Source organism: Anoplolepis gracilipes, chromosome 5, assembly GCF_047496725.1.
Source record: "Anoplolepis gracilipes chromosome 5, ASM4749672v1, whole genome shotgun sequence".
Lineage (NCBI taxonomy): Eukaryota > Metazoa > Arthropoda > Insecta > Hymenoptera > Formicidae > Anoplolepis > Anoplolepis gracilipes.
In genome coordinates this window covers 3,997,044-4,017,948 of record NC_132974.1, presented here as the reverse complement: position 1 = coordinate 4,017,948, position 20,905 = coordinate 3,997,044, and the positions used below count along the sequence as shown (strand labels likewise).

General features: G+C 38.0%; 1 protein-coding gene and 1 long non-coding RNA gene across 15 annotated transcripts in view; one reads left to right on the top strand and one right to left on the bottom strand.

Moving 5' to 3' along the window:
- The window catches only part of Zfh2 (Zn finger homeodomain 2), a 374,611-nt gene that overhangs the window by 235,902 nt on the left and 117,804 nt on the right, over window positions 1–20,905 (bottom strand). For 12 of the 13 annotated variants that reach the window (XM_072892289.1, XM_072892280.1, XM_072892292.1 and 9 more), the window contains one exon: window positions 4,271–4,324. The gene's annotated coding sequence lies outside the window, so the exon portion shown is untranslated. Of the gene's footprint in view, window positions 1–4,270; window positions 4,325–13,146; window positions 13,551–20,905 lie in introns of those variants that run through there. The other variant, XM_072892285.1, reaches the window with a different exon arrangement.
- Window positions 3,796–20,905, top strand: part of LOC140665792 (uncharacterized) — a 135,575-nt gene continuing 118,465 nt past the window's right edge. For both annotated transcript variants that reach the window (XR_012046658.1, XR_012046657.1), the window contains exons 1-3: window positions 3,796–4,349; window positions 5,632–5,877; window positions 6,134–6,169. This is a non-coding gene — a long non-coding RNA (uncharacterized lncRNA). The remainder of the gene's footprint in view (window positions 4,350–5,631; window positions 5,878–6,133; window positions 6,170–20,905) is intronic.

The following is a 20,905-nucleotide window of genomic DNA, read 5'->3' as shown; positions in this document are numbered from 1 at the left end:
TACTCTTGTGTTTGTTCTCATTACGAATAAGTATTGGCAGGAAGAAAAGATATGTGATAAGAAACGTATGTATATGTTATAAATGATGTCTTATATTTATCTTGTTGAATATACAATGCGAACGTATTTTTGCAATCTTTTTTCGTTGAATAATTTATCATTGCATAGCGTTACGGAAAAATAATTTAATATCTGTCATGCGTCAGAGAAATATACAACTTTGCAATTTCATTAATTTACTCGTATAATCAAAATTTTATTCTCATTTTTATAACAAGCATTAATTGTAATTTAACAATGGTTAGAAATATATAAAAAGATATTTAAAGTTACATGTAAAAAAATCGCGAAAGAGAAGGTTGTATTGAAATTTGTTTCTAAAGAAAAGTCAGTTTTATTAGTCAAACAATTCAGAGTAAACAAGTAAAAGTAAAGTGAAAAACGAGGAGCTATATTGAACATAATTTTATAATAATTCAAATGATAAAGGTAGCTTCCGCTATAGCCTCACCGCTGAAGCTCTTTGATAAATCGAAATAAAAGAAAACTAAAGACAAAACGCATAGACTCTTAGCGACTTTGACTCGTTGCATGCGCACTTAGACTTGAAGAATATTTGCGGAGTGAAGAGCACCATCGAAAAACCGGGTGGTCGGTTCTTCTGACACATATACACGTACCTTTTTTCGCGGCCACTCTCTCCGTCCTCTTTTTCTTTCCTTCTCTCTCGTACTTTGATACAACGCGATATGCTTGCATGTGCATGTATCATCGTTACACGCGATCTCGTATTCTCTTTCTCGCCTGTGCCACGAGAAAATCTTTAATGCGACGCTCAAAGGGAAGCAGTAAATTACAAAGTAACGAGATCCGACAAAGGAAGATTCTTAAACGTCATTACGTGGTGCACCTCGTTTAACGCGCCGCGAGAAAAACGGATGCACCAAGGTGCAACTAAATTATTCCTCGTTCTATTTATAAGGAAATCTTGGGAGAGGGATATTTATAGCGATCGCGCGCGCGCACGATAATTCATATCTTATACATCCCGTAGCTAAATGGAGCAGAGTCCTTATTTTAAGACACGTTTCTTTACTGAACTATCGACATAGCCGCGTTACATAATCGCGTTTCAATTTGAATGCTTATCGCGGCAATAAAGCACGTTGCGTCAATCATCACATAATAACAAGCAATTATGTAGCAATTAAAATTTTTCGCACTGCTGTAAGGTAACCGCGTTGCAATTTGACGGCTACATTGTCTGCGTAGATAATATGCCACACAGCTGATTTTAATTACAAATTTTAATCGTGTTTCTTGTCGCTCGCCAACACATGTCGGCGTATTCACTTTATGAAACGTGGAAACGTGACGTGTTGTTTCGGACTTTTTGCGCGGACGCGTCTACAGAAATAAATGTGACGACTATCTAGTAATTATCGTAATAATTATGGCCGATCAACACGCTGAACAAACTCGGATAATTGCAAATATGCTAATGTTATACAATTACACTTCTTCGTTCGAATCTCATTTGACATTAAAGCAATTTTTAAATCATTATGCGAGAAGTTATTGTAATTCATCTTTGATTCATCAAAATATTACGCTGTTTTATTTTCCACTGCGCGGCGCGACATTAATTATTATAACTATAATCCGTTTACTCAATCTATTCATGAAACATGTTTCATTTCTTATTTTTTGTTATATATAAAATAATACTAATCTATTGTACACAAGAGAAAGTACAATAATTTTATAATAAATTTTATTTCATTAAAGTTTTTAATAGCACACATTTTTTCCTGAAAAAAAATTTTCTGTAATCAAATTTTCGCAATATATTCAACATGTGAATGTTATAGATAAAAAATTAATTATTTTGAGCGTTGAAATGAAACTAACTAAAAATCGATCACATAGCACGACTGGTAGGCGCAGTCACCGCATGATTATCTGTCGTAAGTGTCTTCTTACCGCATCTTCGAGTTTAATCTGCACGGACGTTTCGCAGAAGTCCATCGCAAAAATCGCGGCGGTCAGCCCGTTTACTGTCGCCTACGACGGATCGTGTCGGGAGTCAACTCTGGCCGGGGCTATCGGAGGTCCGCCTAACGCGACCTAACAATGAAACCTCGAGAAAAACGATCCTTGTCGAAGGCGACGCGGAGAGATGGGTACCGCTATACCGATGGGTTTCTTCGCGCGGCGCTTAACGACGATTTCGATCGTTTACGACTTTAATAATTTAGGCGCGGCTCTACTCACGAGGCTCGACACGTTTTTGGTCGTAAACCGCGCGACTAAATCTGTATTTATGGGGAGAAGGAGGAGGCATATCTTCTTCCTCCCTTTCGCCTTCTTCGCCTGCGCCTCTCTCGTTCCTTTCCGCTCGTTGCGGCGCAGACTGAAAGGAAACCACCGTCTAAAGTCGAATCGACCAAAAAGGTCCGAGGTACCTTGGAACTGACCCTCTCGTGCCTCTCGCGACTGATCGATCCGAGCTTGTCGCACGAAAAACCGCCGCTTGGTTTACATTTTTGCGCGCATATACACTAACCCGAGGATAATTTGCATTCATTAATCAGCACGCGAGTCATTAATCAAATCCGCGAATTGCGCAACGTGTCGATCGCCAGTATGGATGCTCGAGAGCGAGAACATTACGATTGACCGTTAATTAATTTGTTGCTCAGCGCAATCTGCATTTAGCCGCGACGACGTATCACGTCGTATAATGCCATAACATGTGACCAATCGACATTAACGGCAGTCATTAAAAGCTTGTCTACATATATCGATATTCGTAAAACGCAATTCGCAGATAATGTTCATAGATCGCAAAAAGTTGGAGTTTAACTTATCGCGTGTAATGGATTTGTGTCCGTGTGCATCTTGCATGCGAGAAGACGTTATTTTGCGCCTGCGTTTGCGAATTTTTTTGTTTTGCGAATAGTGATCTACGTAAGCGGTTCTAAATATCGTAAAGCGAAATGAGTGCACGCGGATCGACACGCAAAAGAAACATGTCAAACCATCCTGACTATTATTTCTCAATCTATACATATTTTGTTGATGCAAACTCGTTGACATTGATTTAGAGTTGCAATTACATATATGCGCGCTCGTCAATAGCGACAAGAACAAAAAAAGCGCTCTCGAATCTATCTGATAATCAGAATTTCATAGTTCTTGTCAATATTTAAAAGAGCTAAGATTATAAATTCGTCAATTTAAATTCATCGAGAGGATTAGATGGATACATAGTTTAGCAATTCTTACAATAATTACATAAACGGGACTTTAATTTGTGGCATCCGTAATTTACGGAGCTTTGAAGATGTTTTTACATTATACAATAATTATAAAGGAATAGCGTGGTTGTATTTAAAACTAATGACATAGCAAATAGTAGTTGTTAAGTCAAGTGTGTAAGTTTATCATAAAATATCAAATTCCTAGAATTCAATGCAAATATTTTACAACTGGTCATATGTCTATATGCGTGTATTAGCATCGTATCAATATTCATAATAGAATCATTATCTGAAAAACGCAAATCATTTTGCAAAAAAAGATGTTTATCCTATATATGAAAATGTCTTTAAAAATAGATTTTTTAGCTTTAAATATAAATTAAAGATAAAAAAGAAGTTGTTTATATAAGATATATTTCAATTGTAAAAAATATAAAAAAACTGTAAGTCTATCTATATTTATTTGGCTAGAATAAAATTATTTCACGGTAATGAATCAATCAATTTAAAAAAACATAATAAGCTCGTCAAAAGAATTTTGAGAAATTAGTATAAATAATGAGTTTATAGATTCACTATAAAACATTTCTAATATAATTATAAATGAAATTTTCAAAGTCATAGCGTTCTCTTACACCAATCGATATCTTTTTCATCGATGAAGCAACAGATCTGTTCTGTTTGATGGTGCATGCGGTCAAAGATAGATCAATTCTCTGATAGAAGAGCGAAGGATGCAGAACCGATAAAACACTCATGGAACGCGGGGTTCTAATGCCGCAGTCGTTCATGTTCGCGGAGGCAGGGAGTTATTAAACATTTTGGTGACGCATCCGTTATCTGGAGTTATTCGCGTGATGTATAATTAGCCAATCCTAATAGAAGATGAGAAGAATTTTTATTGCGTAATTTTTTCGCAAGCGATATATTTTACCCGCGATTTCGCGATCCTGTCAGCGCGAGCGTGATCTCTACATTCGCTTAACACTCAAGTTTGCATGACTTACCGAGGACGTAAACAGTAGAACTCATCTACGCTCTCCTCCGAACCTCCTTACGTCCTGCAACAAGAACAAAAAATTGATGGTTAGTACACAGATAAATGTGTGAACAAATTTGTGAACGCTAATTCTTTGTTCGAGATTATTTTGTTCTAGAAAATCAGATAAATGTAAACTAAATTTTAAAATAGCTGTAAAATCAATATTTAAATATTTGAACATTATTTGACAACCTTTTCAACTTTGAATAAACGACAGCAGTAACATCGTGACATTAAATATACATATAGGTATGGTATAAAAAAATTAGTCAATTATGTTCACGCTAAATCGTCGAGGGACTAAATAATTTATCTAAAGCAATAGAAAAAATGAAAATTTTAATTTATGATATTGTGATACTTATAATACAGGAGATAATTTCTTTAATATTTCTTTAATATTGATTCGAATATATTTTGCATTGTACTTTAAAATTGTCTAATATATAATGTATTATTAATTATCATTTATCTTATTACTATCGAATTAAAAGAGTAATATCAAGTAATTAAATAACAAAAAATAATTGATATGTAGAGTATAGAGAATAATAAATGAATCGTTGAATCGAATAAAGATAATAAAAAAATTCTTATGGATTATTAATTGATTAATAATTAATCAGAAAAACGAGAAACAAAATATTTGGCATATAATTATTTCATACGTTAAATATCTATGCATCGGCTTTTCCGACAAAACCCTGCCAACGGGTACACTTTGATGTTGGTGGGAGGGCTTAGCACCTGGAAATTTTAGCCCGAAGGGGAAGCTAAGTACCTAAATATGATATTGTCATGAATCGCAAATGCTCAATAAAAGCACGTTATGCTCCGACAAGCGATTGAGCCCGAATCGGTTAGAGTTCGATCGACTGCCCGATAAGGGCAGGTGAGGTCGTCGTTTAGTTCCGTCTCGCCTCTTGTCACATACACCATTCATCAATGGTGTCACCATATCATAAATTTATGTGTAGTCCATTGAACACCACCGCTTTTTCTTTATATATTTTGATTTGATAAACTAGATCAACTTGTTAGTACAATTTCTGCGATATAATATCACAAATCGCTATGATATCATAACGAATTATATCTAAGTGAGTCACTTGAAATTCGAATATTTTGAGACAATAGTCGGGGCAAACTTTATTCACGTCGATCTCTTTTTCTTTCGCTTTCAACTTAATCCTTGCTCAAAGTTATTTCGTTGACTCAAAATGTAATCCTTCGCGTGAAACGAGACATTGTTCCGCGATCACGAAATTCCGGTGTGCCGTGCAAAGTGTAGCACTATATCTATATCTATTTTTATTGTAAATTTAGGAGCAGGTACCTCCGTTTAAGACGTCGTCCAAGTGCGGAAATACCATACAAAGTATCTAGGTGCGGGAGTGCCGTTAAAAATATCGCGCGTCTAAGTGCAAGAATGCCATGCAAAGTATCGCGTGTATTAAACTGTACAAACTTTTTGCGAGTGTAACGTGAATTAATGGACCTTGCTGACCCTAACAATCCGAGAGGAGGAGGAGGTCTAGGAGAGATATCGGGCATCGGCGGAGCAACCCTGGGGTAAGTAGTTTATTTATATATTAGTTGTGTAGTACGTATGACTTGAATTACATGATTAATCCTGTAAATATTTTTATATTTCATAAGAACTTTATTAGTAAGAAATAAAATTTTTTCAGAATTTTTAAAATTAGTTTATTAAATATTTGGTTATTATTGTACACATCCAATATAAAATTCAATCCATATAATAATTTTTTGAAATATTATCTTTTGGACGCTGTTATAATTTGAATTTTATATTTGTATGTTACAGATCAATGTAGTCAACTCCGCTGTTGCGCATCGATCGGTGAGTGACAATTTTTATTTTATAATAAAAAAAAAAACAAAAGGTCTATTTTTTTTATATACTCAGCGAGTCTTTTATATGTTTGAACTATTATTTAAATTATCAATACGTGTATATTAATATTTAATTATTAATATACCATATTTTTTTAAAAAACTTTAATATAAATATTAGTTATTTAATTTTCTATGAAATTCTTGCCAAAGAAAGATAATGTGTGCGTGTACGAAAATATCTAATCACAAAACAATAATTAATCAAACCGAGTATAGCTCTTCGCATTGCGTAAAGAACTACAATGCGTGTCGCGAGACAATACGTACACAAAGCGCGAGCCCCGTTTCTAATCGTTCGCTTACACGTATAATACGCATGAAGAGAAATGTACGGCAAGCCTCTTTAGTGGTTCCTCAAACACCTGAAGACGCAACAAAGACCAGCAGAAACAATGAACCGTTTTAATCAGCATAATTTCCATCTTTCGAAAGCGTTAGGAAGATCGTTGCCGGTAAAAAAAAAAGAAAGAAAAGAAGGAAGGAGAGGAAGCACAAGGATGCGAATAGGAAGTGTGACGTGCTGCCAGTATAATTACAGTGACATTAATTAATTGTTAGCATAACAATGCTAGTGGCCGGGTCAGCTGGCCAGGGATATAGCACGCCAAGAAGAAGGGACGACCCCGTAGGACCCCGAGCCTTCATAAATTTACATGTCCTTCGCCGCGAGAATCATTTTTTACAGCCGTTAAGAGAAGGTGTGTGGAAAGAGGGGAAAAAGAGGGAGAGAGCAGGAGAGAGAGATACATATATTCTTATATATGTTATAAAAAGTTCGCGGACCTACAGCAACCCAACGGCATATTAACGCAACGGGTCCCCATGGTGTTGTCCATAATAACCATCGATGTTCCTCTTCAAGCGCGGAAAGTACCCCCGAGGTCCGACCTCGTTATCCGCCGCGCGCGTCTCGATCAGGATATTTTTTAAGTTTTACGATCCTGACTGTAATTCTCGCTTCTTTAGGATAGAACCCTCCATCTATATAACGCAAATGTCCGACAAATTGTTTACCAAGTCGAGATTTCGAGTGTGCGTCATAATTGAAAATTTAGATTTGGCGTGTTTACAGCTTGTTTTTAATAAATAAATATTTAAAAAAATTATATAGCACATCATGTGCGCATAGATCTCACACTTTCAATTTTTTCTCGACAAATTGGAAATTGGTGGAAATTTTGAGAGAAAAGCTTTCTTTCTATCAATTATTTATCATCAACAAAATTCCCAGATTCTATTAAAATTCATTAGAACGTATATATTTTCGTTTCTATCTTAATTTTTTACAGATAAAATAGCAGCAAATATTTTCGAAATAATTTAAAAAGAGATAAAACTATATATTTTTTAATGTATTTATTAATAATCTTAAGGAACAGTTAAAATTAATAATATCGCATTTTTTTGATGAGAGGACCGCGCAAGATAGAGTCAGAAAATGTAGAAAAATATTGTTTTATGACGATGAATAAACATTTTTAACATAATTCGTAAGCTAGACAAAATGTATCGGATTAATTTTAGACGACGAAGAAATTCGGTCTATTTTTCGATGTAATAAATGCGATTTGCTCGGTTGCCAGTTGTTTCAGTTACCAAGGCGGACAGCTATTTCCGTCGATACGATACGATTTCCTGCGAAATCCGAAAAAAAATTTTGTATAATGGTATTCAAGTATCGGCCAAGAGATTTTTCACTGCGTTAAAAGAGATACGCGATCGTAACGTGAGACGAGAACGTGGGTGGTTTAGCACCACGAGAATGCCTTTAGACAGTTATTTTTAATGTCCTCTAGCGTCCGGAAAGAGGAATGCATCATAGCCGCTACGGATGTTAGTGAAACAAACTGTGTATGGATTTTTCGTTTGTAAAATCAAAACAATTCGCTTTACGATTTCATGAAGGATGAGCGATGAAGTATTATAGCTTTTCAAGTAGATGAATGACACATCTTCTTTATATAATATTTGACCCTTCATATAGCTTCGTATTGTGGCGTCACGTCGGTTTTCTGGCACGAATTCATCAACTAGTCTAAAAACATGATTTTAGAACACAAACATATAATTATAACTTTATAGCTGTTGTAAAAGTCAGGCATAATACTTAATAGATACTACTGAGCTGCCCAGAATTGTCATGTTCGCTATTTTTGCAAGTGATATAACGAACAAATCACCGTGCAATGTTATATCTGACATTAAGTAGAATAATTGCAAAGTATCGAAAGTTTATAATTTCTAAAATACAGCGATAAATGTAATTTGCATAAAATTTATTCTGTTGACGAGAAGTAATAAGTGTCTTGATTGGTGTTCTTATCAACTTGCTAATTCAAACTTACTTTTTCAAATTTTGAGTTCTGCCTGAATACCGGTAGTAATGTTTTTAATACTCGCGTAATATATGTTCGACGAAATTAATTTCTTAAATTTACGGATGATATCACCAGCTAATATATGCATCTATCAAACATCATTAATCGTGTTTTCTTTCGAACGATAATTTGTGCCGCATAATAAAATTATTAATGATCCGGAATACCGTCACTCGATTAGTCGGCAGACGCCTCATTACGCTTGTCACCAATAAAATAACACCGCGGATACCAGTGGCTAGTAAAAAACCATGGCAGCGACACTTTAGTAGCGACGCCTTTATCGTCGCCTTTTTACGATGTCCTTTTCGCATACTCGATGCACCCCGCGCTATTGAGTACTCTAAAAAAAGTCTTCATTCAAGTTTCGAAGATTCCATATACTTGCTCTTCCTTTTCTCTCTCTCTCTCTCTCTCTCTCTCTCTCTCTTTCTCTCTCTTTCTCTGGGCGTATTTTATTCGCAATGTCATGCATTATCATCGTGCACGCGTGTGTGCTTGCATGCGTGTCGGGTGGAAACGCAGTGACGAGCGCGTGGGCGAAACGAGCAACCGAACCGCACAAAGTGGACGCGCATCTCGCCTCGCCTCGAATTAATAAACAGCAACGAATGACCACCTACGCCCGTCTCCCTTTCTCCAACGAGCCGATTTCAATGTTGCTGGTAGTCGATCCGGTAAAGGAACACCTTCCTGCTCCCTCCTCGGCGGGGGATTTTACCCTCTCTTTGCCCACCCTCGAATGTACCACACGAGCGATCGTGGACCGCCCGCGGTGATCCCTGCCGAAGACTTCTGAATCTCTCGCGAATCAACAAGATGACGATCGTTACCGATCTCTCCATGGTGATGGCCCTTCGATTTTGCTCGAAACGTCGTAAAATCGTGGCGAAGCACGGCAGGAAACGCAACATTTCGTCTCACGCGCGATGTAAAAACTTTTGATTTGAGAGAGGGATTTTATTACGTCAAGCAAGCGATTTTGGAAAAAACTCTGCATGTCGTGTTCCGCGGATTTCTACTAAACTCGTAAACAAAGAAATAATTCTCGTTTGCTTATTAATTTCGAAACAACATAAATAGTAAAAATAATCATGTTTGCTAATTTTTTTTAGATATAACGATTAATATTGATAAAAAGAAAGATTGGCCCGTTTTTTGCATACATCAATCAAGTAAAAACAGTATCTTTTTAAATATTATAGAATGATATAAAACATTCTATATCAGTGAAAATATAATGCATATATTATATACCATGTATTAAAATCTATACTAATATTATTAAAAATATTAATTCAAAAATAAAAAAAGAACAATAGTGTATACGATAAAATATGACACATTATCGTGCAAAGTAAATAACAGAACAATTAGTTTTTTATTCATAACAACTTTTTTATCAATTATCGTAACTTAATGATTCGATCGATTTAGATAAACAAAGCAATTTTCTCAGCATCATTTTTGTCATAAAATCGCGTAGGATAAAATGCTACATGTATTATTCTCTAGTTAATGCGCGTTTCATTCGAAATACCCTATCGAAGGGTTATCGTCTCGAAGTATTTCTCTTTGTGGGACACAACGTGGGCGCGCACGCGTGGCGTTGAATAATTAACTCCGGTCGGTGCGCTGCTGTCGGTTTTATCGTAATTATCGCGCGACTCGTTCCTGTCAGGCAGCGGTGCCGCGACTGTAGATCGTAGATCGTAAAGAGATGATCGACGTACGCGAGGACGAAACGCAGGAGGAATGGAAAGTGAACGAATACGCATTTTATTCCCGTTAGGTTTGCTATGAAAAGTGTATGTATCAAGACCGAAAGATTAGTCGTTTAAATTGTATACATTTCTTTGAATAACAATGACTGTCATACTCATTTAAAATTTTTATACGTAATAAAATTGTTGTAGACAAATTTATAAAGCGTCATTATCCGTATAATATTAAATAACAGGCATATAAATTATACTTTTAGCATACTTTGATGTTGATAATTGATACTATATATTTTACATCGATTGTGAAAGCATGTTTAACATACTATATTTTTTACATATCAAATTTTATTTAATATTTATTAAGTGTTTCTACAAGATTGATTATTTTAAATTAATCATATATTAAATATGATCATTTCAGTTCAATATTATTAGAAATATATACTATTATATTTGCAAAATATCTATAAAATTAATTTTTTATAAAAAAAAATAACGATTATATGTATTCTATACTGACGACTCGGTAATATTTCAATTAAGATCAAGCTTTGAAGTGTAATTAATAGAGAAATAATTATTCAGACAGAGAGAGAGAGAGAGAGAGAGAGAGAGAGAGAGAGAGAGAGAGAGAGAGAGAGAGAGAGAGAGAGAGAGAGAGAAAGAGAGAGGGAGAGAGAGAGAGAGATCTGTTAAGATAAATCTTTGACTTGTTTACAGAAATGATTACGACATTAAGGGGGAAGGGGGGGAATCTTGTTTTCAAAGGTCAAGTGTTAAGTCGTAAGTCAACGGTCGGTTTGTCGTTGAGCGATTTATCTTAAATTCGATCCTATCCGCCATTATATTTTCATGACGATTAGCCGACGCGACGAAGCGCTCGTGGATCGATTTTTATTAAAATGCGGAAACACGTTACATCGTCGCACTTTAATTCGAAGGAGCAAAAGACGAGAAGTTTGAAATAAACGCGTCGATGGATTTTTCAATATAAGATAAACGAACGCGATACGTCTTCTACCTCGGCTCTCCCATCATCGGCGCATTTGTTTTATGGCATTTTGCCAATAAGCGTAAGATGGATCCCACCTCGAACCGCGGCGCGGATTCGGCTCATCGAGTTACACATTATTCAAGAAAACGCGCGCGGTCTTAAATAATCCCGGACAGCGAATAATTTCTCGGACGTATGTGCATCTTAGTTTTCGTACGACTCGCGCGAAACGTTAAACAGCGAGTCGTACGAAAGCGATTCGTCTTCACTTGAAATTTCCATTTAATTTATACCCTTTCCCGTCCCTTCTTATCGAAGATTCGGCAATAAACACATCGAGAGGCGTCTCTCTTTTATTCCGTTAAAATATTAAACGCCGAGGAGATATACCGTATTATCGTATATAGTTTACATAAACGTGGTATAAAGAGAGACACTCGTCGGATTTTATCGACGCGCGATGCACAGAATGTTCCGACTTACCTGCGTCGTTCTCCCTTTTTCTGTCTCTCTCTTCTCTCTCTTTTTCCTTGCGTGCAAATTCTCGCGTCATAAATAATTTCCCGAAATGTATCTACCTAATTGCTCGCATGTGTACGTTACGTCAGAAATAAAAAAAAAAAAAAAAAAAAAAAAAAGAGAAAAGAGAGAGAGAGAGAGAGAGAGAGAGAAAGAGCCGATCGCATCTCTTTCTTTCGAAGAGACGCTCGACGCCTGAATCCGCGACTTCGACTCTTTCGATCCGTCCCAAGACGATTAGTCTTTACCTCGACCTTCCACCTTCGCGCACTTTTTCACGGCGTTGCGGCGTTCTCGCATCGAGTCGGGATTACGAAATCGCCGTGGAGATAATGACGGGCGTAGATCGTAGATGGGACCGATTTGCATCTGTAATTACCGCGGCGCGCCGTTAATAACTAATTAATGAGAGCCTCGCCGAAGTGAGTGACGTAACGGCCGCCTCCGGGTCCCGCAACTATTAATTGATCGGCGATTAATCAACTTCTTCTTTACCTATTTTCAATCTTTCCCTGCCCCCCTCCCCTCCCTTCCTCTTCTTTATTGCGTCGTCCGTCGCTCCTTCTCATATCTTGGATCCTTCATCTCGAGTATTCGTCCCAGAATTCAATCGCTCAATTACAAGACCCACGGGAACTTCGTTAATCATCGAGGAAGCGGACCTCGCGATGACAATTATCGCGTTCTCTGTAATATTTACGAGCGTTGCCGTACGAGCATGTTAATTACAAAAGGCGTCGTTAATTGCCCGTCTTGAATGGCTCGGCGATTCCATTTTCGTTTCGCGAATATGCATGCATAGTTTATGAGCGAATAAAGAGTGGAAATTACGCGGTTGCAAAGGAGGAGGTTCCTGCAAAATCGTTCGCGTTACACATTGATGTTTTCTTATGATACGTTCTCTGGTTGACTTGTGATTAGCGCGAAATCTTGTAGCGATACTAAACTATAATAGCTAAATCGCCGTCTTAACCAGTCGTTATTATCATCGTAAATCTGAATGTTTTGTTTTATACATCTCGCGATTATAAATTCTTCGTTTGTAAAGCGGCGTAATTTTCATCATAAATCGTTTACATAATCTCCATACATGCTACATCCGTTTGGGAAATAAGTCACTACGAAGACAAGATAAGGATACAACTACGGATTCATAGACTCGGCGTAACACCATTGATTGATTTCTGATCAAACTGATTCTCACAATAAATTTGACGTAGCTCATCGTGAGTCTCATCAAGAACCGGACAAAAGTCGGACTAATTATTCATTCTAAAACGTGTCGATTTCGAAACCAGCTTTTTACCTCGTTTGTTTAAGAGTCGATTTCACGTTAGCCGTAACGTCGCATCCTTCCTAGGATCCCTGGACAGCCCGCTTCCGGTATATACACGTTCACTAATCTTCACTTGATATTTCGCCGCGGATCCCGGGATCGTTCGCGAAACCAGTCGGCAAGATTCACTTGGCCCGCGGGATCTATACACACGGGAGGAGATGACCACTCGAGGGAGAGGGGGAGGGGACAAAAACGCGGGGGGTCTTCCGGTCGGAAGTGGCGCTACCGTCGACGATGACGACGTACGACAACGGTCGACGACGGCGACGACGACGACGACGACGACGACGACGACGACGACGACGACGACGACGACGACGACGACGACGACCACGACGACGACGACAACGATGACGACGACGGCGACGACGGCGAAAGGCGTCTCGCACGACACGCACACGTGGAGGGGGCGTCTGTGGCCGCTACTACGGCAGAACTAAGGGGTTGTTTGCCCCGTCGCGCGGCTCCGGGGGGTCTCCAACGGTACCGTCACCCCACCAGCCTTGCTATTTTGCATAGGGCCTGCGCGTCGAAGGCGGCACACACATACACACCACCACCCACGTTATCTCTCTTCCTTTTCTCCTTCTCTTTCTCTCTTATTTCACCTAGCACAGTCGTCTCGCGTTTCTCGCGCTCCCCTGCCATCTCCCCATCCGCGCGCACTTCGAGGGGCACACTTCGATTTGTCGAATCCGCGTTTCGCGGCTCTCTCCTGGCCTCTTCCTCTTTCGCGAAGGGAAAAGAGATTCGATTCCCCTCATCCTCCGCGACCGTCAACCCTCCGTTCAACCTTCTCCGCCTCTTTCCCCCTTGTTCTCTCCGCCACCGCTACCTCTTTGTCTTTCTTCTTCATCCGGGTGCCGTGTGTTTGCGCGCATTCGCCCACCTCGTCTCCTCGCCCGCTTCTTATTTATCCCGTTGCCCCGGCGCGTTGCGCGGCTTCGTCTCGGTCATTTTCACGATGGAAACGAAGAGCATGTCGGAGCGGAGAAATCTTCCACCTAGGCAGCAGTGCGTGGCACTGTCGTAAATTGGACATTGCATGATCGTTATTTTTTTGCGGAATATTTGTTAAAAATATTCACAGAAATAAATATCCATTCTGTGAATATAGAAAATAACGAAGGTAAATGCTGTGACACAGATAGATAAAGCGACGTCTGACTGTCTGACTGGGCAATTAATATAGAATAGCATATATTTTATCTTTTTGAAGAAATATTGATTTATATTGATAAAAATATTTTCAACATAATAACGATAAGCACGATGTAGCTATATTTTATAAATGCTACAGTTGTTTGTTCTTTTCTCTTTCGTTAATATCGTAAATTATTCATATTTCCAATAGAGAGATAATGTCAAATTTTGTTCGTGTCAACGATGTCTGGTTTCAGTTTATTACGGATATTAAATCAAAACGGATTTTATATCAAAATATCCATTTGCTCTCTTTAATTACGTCATGGATATAAACTATATTTAAACCCCTCGAATTAAATAAGTTTATGTCAATTCTGAGTACATACTGACTTACGAGTTTCTCTGGGATTCGTAGAAATTGCGGCAGCTCATTCGTGGTCGAGAATTAGGTCGTTGCGACGAGACAAACGTGACGGGAATGATACAAAAGAGTATGATTAAAATTATAATAAGTACAACGTTCCTTTTTTCAGATAGACTTCGAAACGGTCAATCGATGAATAAATTTCAGATGTACAAGATATTCGAATACAATAACGATCTCATATAGGAACTATTTTATGTGCGTGTTACAGATTATGATAGAACTTAAGACATTCATGCTAATTCATGAGAATTTGCAAAATTAATTATAATAGATCTAAGAATTAATGGGGTTTTAATAATTACAGTTGTACATTAAATATAAGTTTTGAAAATAATGTAGATTAATATTAATGTCAGGGGAAATAATTTCTCGTATTCTCTCATACTTCTCATATTCAAATACTGATTAGAGCAGTAAAGGTAAGAGTGCCATCTTTATTTATAATGTATTCTATGATAATTCAAATCATCCCGAGTGATAATTCGCGCTCAATTAACCATTCAAACTCCGTTTCTCCGGAATCGACGGTACCGGGACGTGCAAGAGCCAATCAACGGCTTGACGATTCCCTTTCCCGGGTAAGCAAAGGGTTGCAAAGCATGGGTGGGCGAAAGTTAGTTAACGCCTCCGCGTTAATTAAGCAAAGTGAGGCTTGTAGTAGACACAGAGAGCGGGTCCACGCTCCACCCAGCCTCCGGGCCGCGAGGACAAGAGTGGTTCAACCCTCTCTACGGAGAGGGCGACAGGTCGGGCCTCATTGGAGGTGGGTTGGTTAGCGCATGTATAATTAGCGCAAGCAGAGACCAAGAGGGCTGCGGGAGAGGAAGCGAGATAAAGGGAGAGGAAGGGAGAGAGAGGAAGACAGTGTCCCGGCGGGAGACAGGGTGGAGCCACCCAGTCGGCGCATGTGCCAGCATCCCTTGCAGCCGGAGATATAATATATTCATAACGTGCCTGGCCCGACGTTCTATCTCCGCTTCTCGGTACATCGCTCTTCCGCGCCGGCGAAACTCATTTTCGATTCAGCGCCAAGACTGACCGCCGATTAATCGATCGACGTTGAAATTACATTTCGCGGTCGTATCCGAAAGAGAATTGGCGCCTAGTCAATGCTTAGATGTCGCGGAAATTGTTAAGAGAGTTACAAATTAGATAAAAATAGATAAATATAATATGATAGACTTTCTCTCTAATAATTATAATAAATAAATCTATTTAGGAGAAATTTCATTTCTCCTTTTATACTAGGTAGTCTCTATCTCAACTTCCTTGGTGCAATTCCAAATATGCTTCCGATTATGTGATCTCACAAATTCTATATAGTTTTCAAAATTATAAATCACAACTGTGCGCAAGACTATAGTATAATAAATATCAGTTAATTAAGCTTAAAATTTATTTTCATCATATTTTACTAAATGCGATATAATAGACGTTATATATCTTGTCGAGCGATAAGTCACAGCAAAAAAAAAAAAAACGCGATCAAAGTGAAGTTAACAAAGACACCGAGTATATCCAATAGAAATCTTATTCTTTTATACATGCTGCGAATATTCTCAAGATTGCGATTATTTTCCATTATATCACAAGCTTTTTACTCAAGGTGGTTCAAAGCAGACAATGTTGAATGACGTTAGGAACAGTTGAATATTTTTCTTCGATATCTTTCTTCGAAACAAATAATGATGCCCGCCAGTCATTAGGTGCAGCACGCGCTCGTCAAACGGAATTCATTATTAGGCGCTTTGTACTCATCAAATCAACGTAGTATTATTGTTACTATTGCATTGCAGTAAAATTATTTCCTAGAAATCATCAGGTTTTGCATCCCTCAAATAAAATACAATATAAATTCGAGGAAAATATTATATAACATTGATAGGCTATTAGTACTACTATTGAGATAAATGAAAATTATTTCTCATAACAAATGCTTGTAAGAAAGCTTAGCGTTTTGCGGTCAGTCACGGTGCAATAAATACAATTGTAAAAGCAATTGTCGCCTTTGCAAATCTATTGGCGAGAAAGCCAGGAAAAAAGAAAATAACGAAAAAAGCGAAGAACCCTTGAGTGTGTGCCGTGTATTTTGGTCCAGATCCTAGATAACCCAGTGTGCTTTTCCGGATGCTTGAACACGACACATGTCCCGGCCGACCAGAGTTTCCCTGGTCGTGTCGTTCACGGAGGGTTCGAGACTGTCGGACAGTCAGGAGGGCAGAAACGACCAAAGGGAAAAGGGGAAAGAGGAAAGACGTCCGGAGGGTGCTCCTCTGCGGTTCCACCCCCGAGGACACGGTGTCATCAGGCGCAATTAGGGACGAGTCTTGGTCATCAACGCGTGTACCAAGGCCTTTTCCACGCGATCACGCAGTTGTGTGCGTATCACTGTCGGAGCAACCTCCGTGAAGGGGCCAGTTTCTCTCCCGTCGCATTATTTCTCTCCTTAATTCCGTTTCATTCCCCTATGAGACGCTTTCTCTCTCTTTCTCTTCCTCTCAATCTCTGTCCCACTCTATTTCTTTCTCTTTCTATCCACTCTTTCACGAGTGCGTTCGTCTGTATTCTTCCTTATCATATCCTGTAAAGCTCGTTGCAGTCGACTACGCTAGTACGCGATTACTCCCATTATATACCTTTGATTAATGCAATTATGCCTCGGCCCTTATGACGTCTCGTTAATTCTGTTCCCCCCCCCCTCCCCCCTCTTCTTCCCTGGGGAAATGCGATATTACCGAAGGCGTTGTCACGGCGGAAGAAATTCAACAGAGGATTTTGTCAATGTGTTTCAAACTTTGACGCATTTTCAAGATTTTTATCAACGATTTTTTTTATGATACATATTTGACTATTATACATACTATTATACTTTTAATTTTAATTAATTTACTTGACTCGTCATTGGGCGTGCGTGCAATTTTTAGAAAAACAAGATTTATTATACTAGATAAAATATAATAAATATTACACTTATATTTTTATAAACTTATAACTAATTAAATAAAAGTTTGAAACTTGGAAAAAAGATAAAAAGTAAATAAGTCTCTTTTCCTCTCTCTCTTAAGCTCATTTTGTCTGATTCTATTGAGTTGTATATAAATTGTACCATGCATATAACACGACGAATATATTTCATTGCAAGTCATAAACTATTTCGAGAACTATTACTCGACTCTAACTTAGCAATATTATCAGTTGGCTCATTACCAAGTCTTTGCGTTGCCAATGTTGAGATCGACGCAAAGTCGGACAATTATCAATCCGAATGACACAATTATAGACTCGTTCCAATTTTGCGGGAGAAATTGCTTGCGCTCTAGATAGAAACATCATCGTCGCGAACGATGGAAGAAAGGGGCGAGAATAGTCTGCGAGAAATGGATGCGAAGAGAGGCAAACGGTTGGTTAGAGGTTCGTTTTACCGTACAAATTGATCTCAGTAGGCACAAATTTACAGCGAGACGCGTGATAAATAAGTACCGTGGCCGCATTTCTATTGTTCTGTGAAAAGCGTTGGTGCGGTGTGGCGGTACGATTACAAACGCAGATAGCAGGTAATTGCACCTGCAACCGTGACATGCTACACTGCAACAATTTCCTGCAGTATAGGTATTTACCGCAATAGAAGGGTAACTGCGCGACACATCAAGCACGACCCGGGCGATCATTATAGCGATTTATCGCATTTCTCCTCGTGCCCGCATCGATAGATGCATAATGAACTGGTTGATTTATAGCATGTTCGATTAGAGAAATCACGAGAATCTGATATCTATAATAGAATATTTATTCTGCGGTAAAATACCTATGCTTGGTATTTCAGAAGCAACACAGAATATATTAGTAAGCAAAATTTATAGACGTAATTTGTATTCGATTAATAATGATTAGATTTAATTATAAGTTAAGACTTAATAATAAAAATTGAATAATTTCCACAAATTTAAATTTTAAAACAGAAATAAATTCAATACAATCTTTTCATTAAATCTAATCTCATTAAATCTCATTGAGATATGATTTTTTAAAGATGTGTGCGTGTATAAATACATATAAATATATAGTCAAATCCAATGTAAAAGCAAATACACAGAAGTCATATCTCGCAGATTAACTCGGTGCTCATATAAATTCTTGCAAATATCTGCAATGTGGGTCACGTAGGGCGTCGTACATACCCATATTAGCTCCGGCTGCGAGATTGCACAGGATGCAACACAATTTCGCGAGGAAGCCACCGCTGTATGCAACGTGTCGGGCCGAGGATCGTGCAAATTTAAATAGACAAGGATTGCTGAGTCTACAATATCGGGGGCCCGTGCGTAAAATTGCGAAAGTTAATAATCCTCCGTTGCTGCCTGCCAGGGACGGTAATAAGCCGCGAGTTTAGCCCATGTGCGAGGGCGAGAGCCGGCAACATTCTTTCGCGTTACAATACACGTGCTGCCGGTGAGAGTGTGTGTGCGCGCATGCCTTCATGTGTACACATATCGCTTATGTGAGCGTGTATCGCGCGAACGTTCGTGCCCTAAAGGTAGAAAGGGACGCGCTTACACGAGGCTCGATGTTTTTAATAAGCGGTCGACCTGTAGCACGTACTAGATATTACCGCGACACCCCCACTAGGGTGAAGCCTAGCCCTTACGGAGGTTCTTCCGTTCTCATGTTCGACCGAGAAATATCACGTTGGTAAAGGTGGACAAAAAAGGGACAAAAGAGTGATATACACAGTGGTCTCTAATTAACTCACAACCTAACGATCGAAGATACTATATTACCCTTAGAATAAAGACGATCTATCACAATTGCATTCTCTTTTGCGACTTCTATATATTATCGATATGTAATGAATTATTAATAATTTTGCAGAAAATTTCTTAAATTTAATTGTTAAACGCAATTTTGTTGACTAAAGAGAGCCTAATAATTTTTCTTGTGTAGTTGTATTTGTTAATTTCGTTTTTAGAAAAAATATTTTTAATTTACCGAACTATACTATCTTAATATTTATATGAGAGATTCTCTGATAAACTTAAAAATAATTTTATTTTCATTTGAAATTTTTTTAGTTTATTTAAATTCAAGTAAAAATTTTTTCTCAAGATATATTAAATGTCGAGACATTAAATTTGAGATGTAATTACCATAACTATATATAATGGCTTCCTTTGAAATGTCTTTTAAGAAAAAATCGATATCAATTTCATTAAAAGAATCTGTTAAAATTAAAGTGAGAAATTCTGAAACGCTCCGTTTATAATAAACTTATGATTCATCAACCTATCTATATCAGATTTTTTAAAAAAGAACTTATATCCGCCGCGTCACGTTCTCTTGCGAAAGAAAGACAGAGAGAGAATGCTCAACAATACTAACACTTCTTTTTATCTCTCGCTTGCATGTCGCCGCTTCTCCAAAGACGCGCGAGCTATCGATCGGTCGATTCAGAGGAGCGTGCGAACCGTCGTGCTCGTCCTGTACTATGTATACCTAGCGGAATCTATCGCGACGGCCGCTCTAGGATGGAATACGAGATACGAGGATATGAGATACGGACGCTTGATTCGAGAAATAAAAATTGAGTTGGACGCGTGAACTGGTTTTCTAAGTAACCGGATAGCTTTGTACTTGCTAAATCCCCCAAAAAAATAACGAATTATTTATTTTCTTCAGTTTAAAGTATCAATAATGAAAATACTACGATATATGTAAGAGTTAAATAATATGTCATCTGCTTTCGATATTTGATTAAAAAGACTAGACTAGAAAAAATTAATGTCTCATTCTTAATTATTTTTGTTTCCAGTGATAAATTTTGCTTTCAATAAAAATAAAATATTTCTCGTATTCTCTAAGTAATAAATATTAAAACTATGAAGGTTACATTTGATTATTTAAAATGCAAATTATTGGGATATTCCATTATGCAAATGATCCTCGCAAAACCATCAAGAAATTAAATCGTAAGAAATGCGATGATTGATGATAAATTGAGTCTTTTCTGATATCATATGATCTGTATTGCGGGGGTTCGCTCGAGGCTACACAGCCCTGAACTTTAGTCGCGATTAGATCGCTGTAAATTGCAATGTAGTGCACGTCGAGCATATCCATTGCCAATGTCCGAGCATTTCCATTGAATATTCTTTTCAT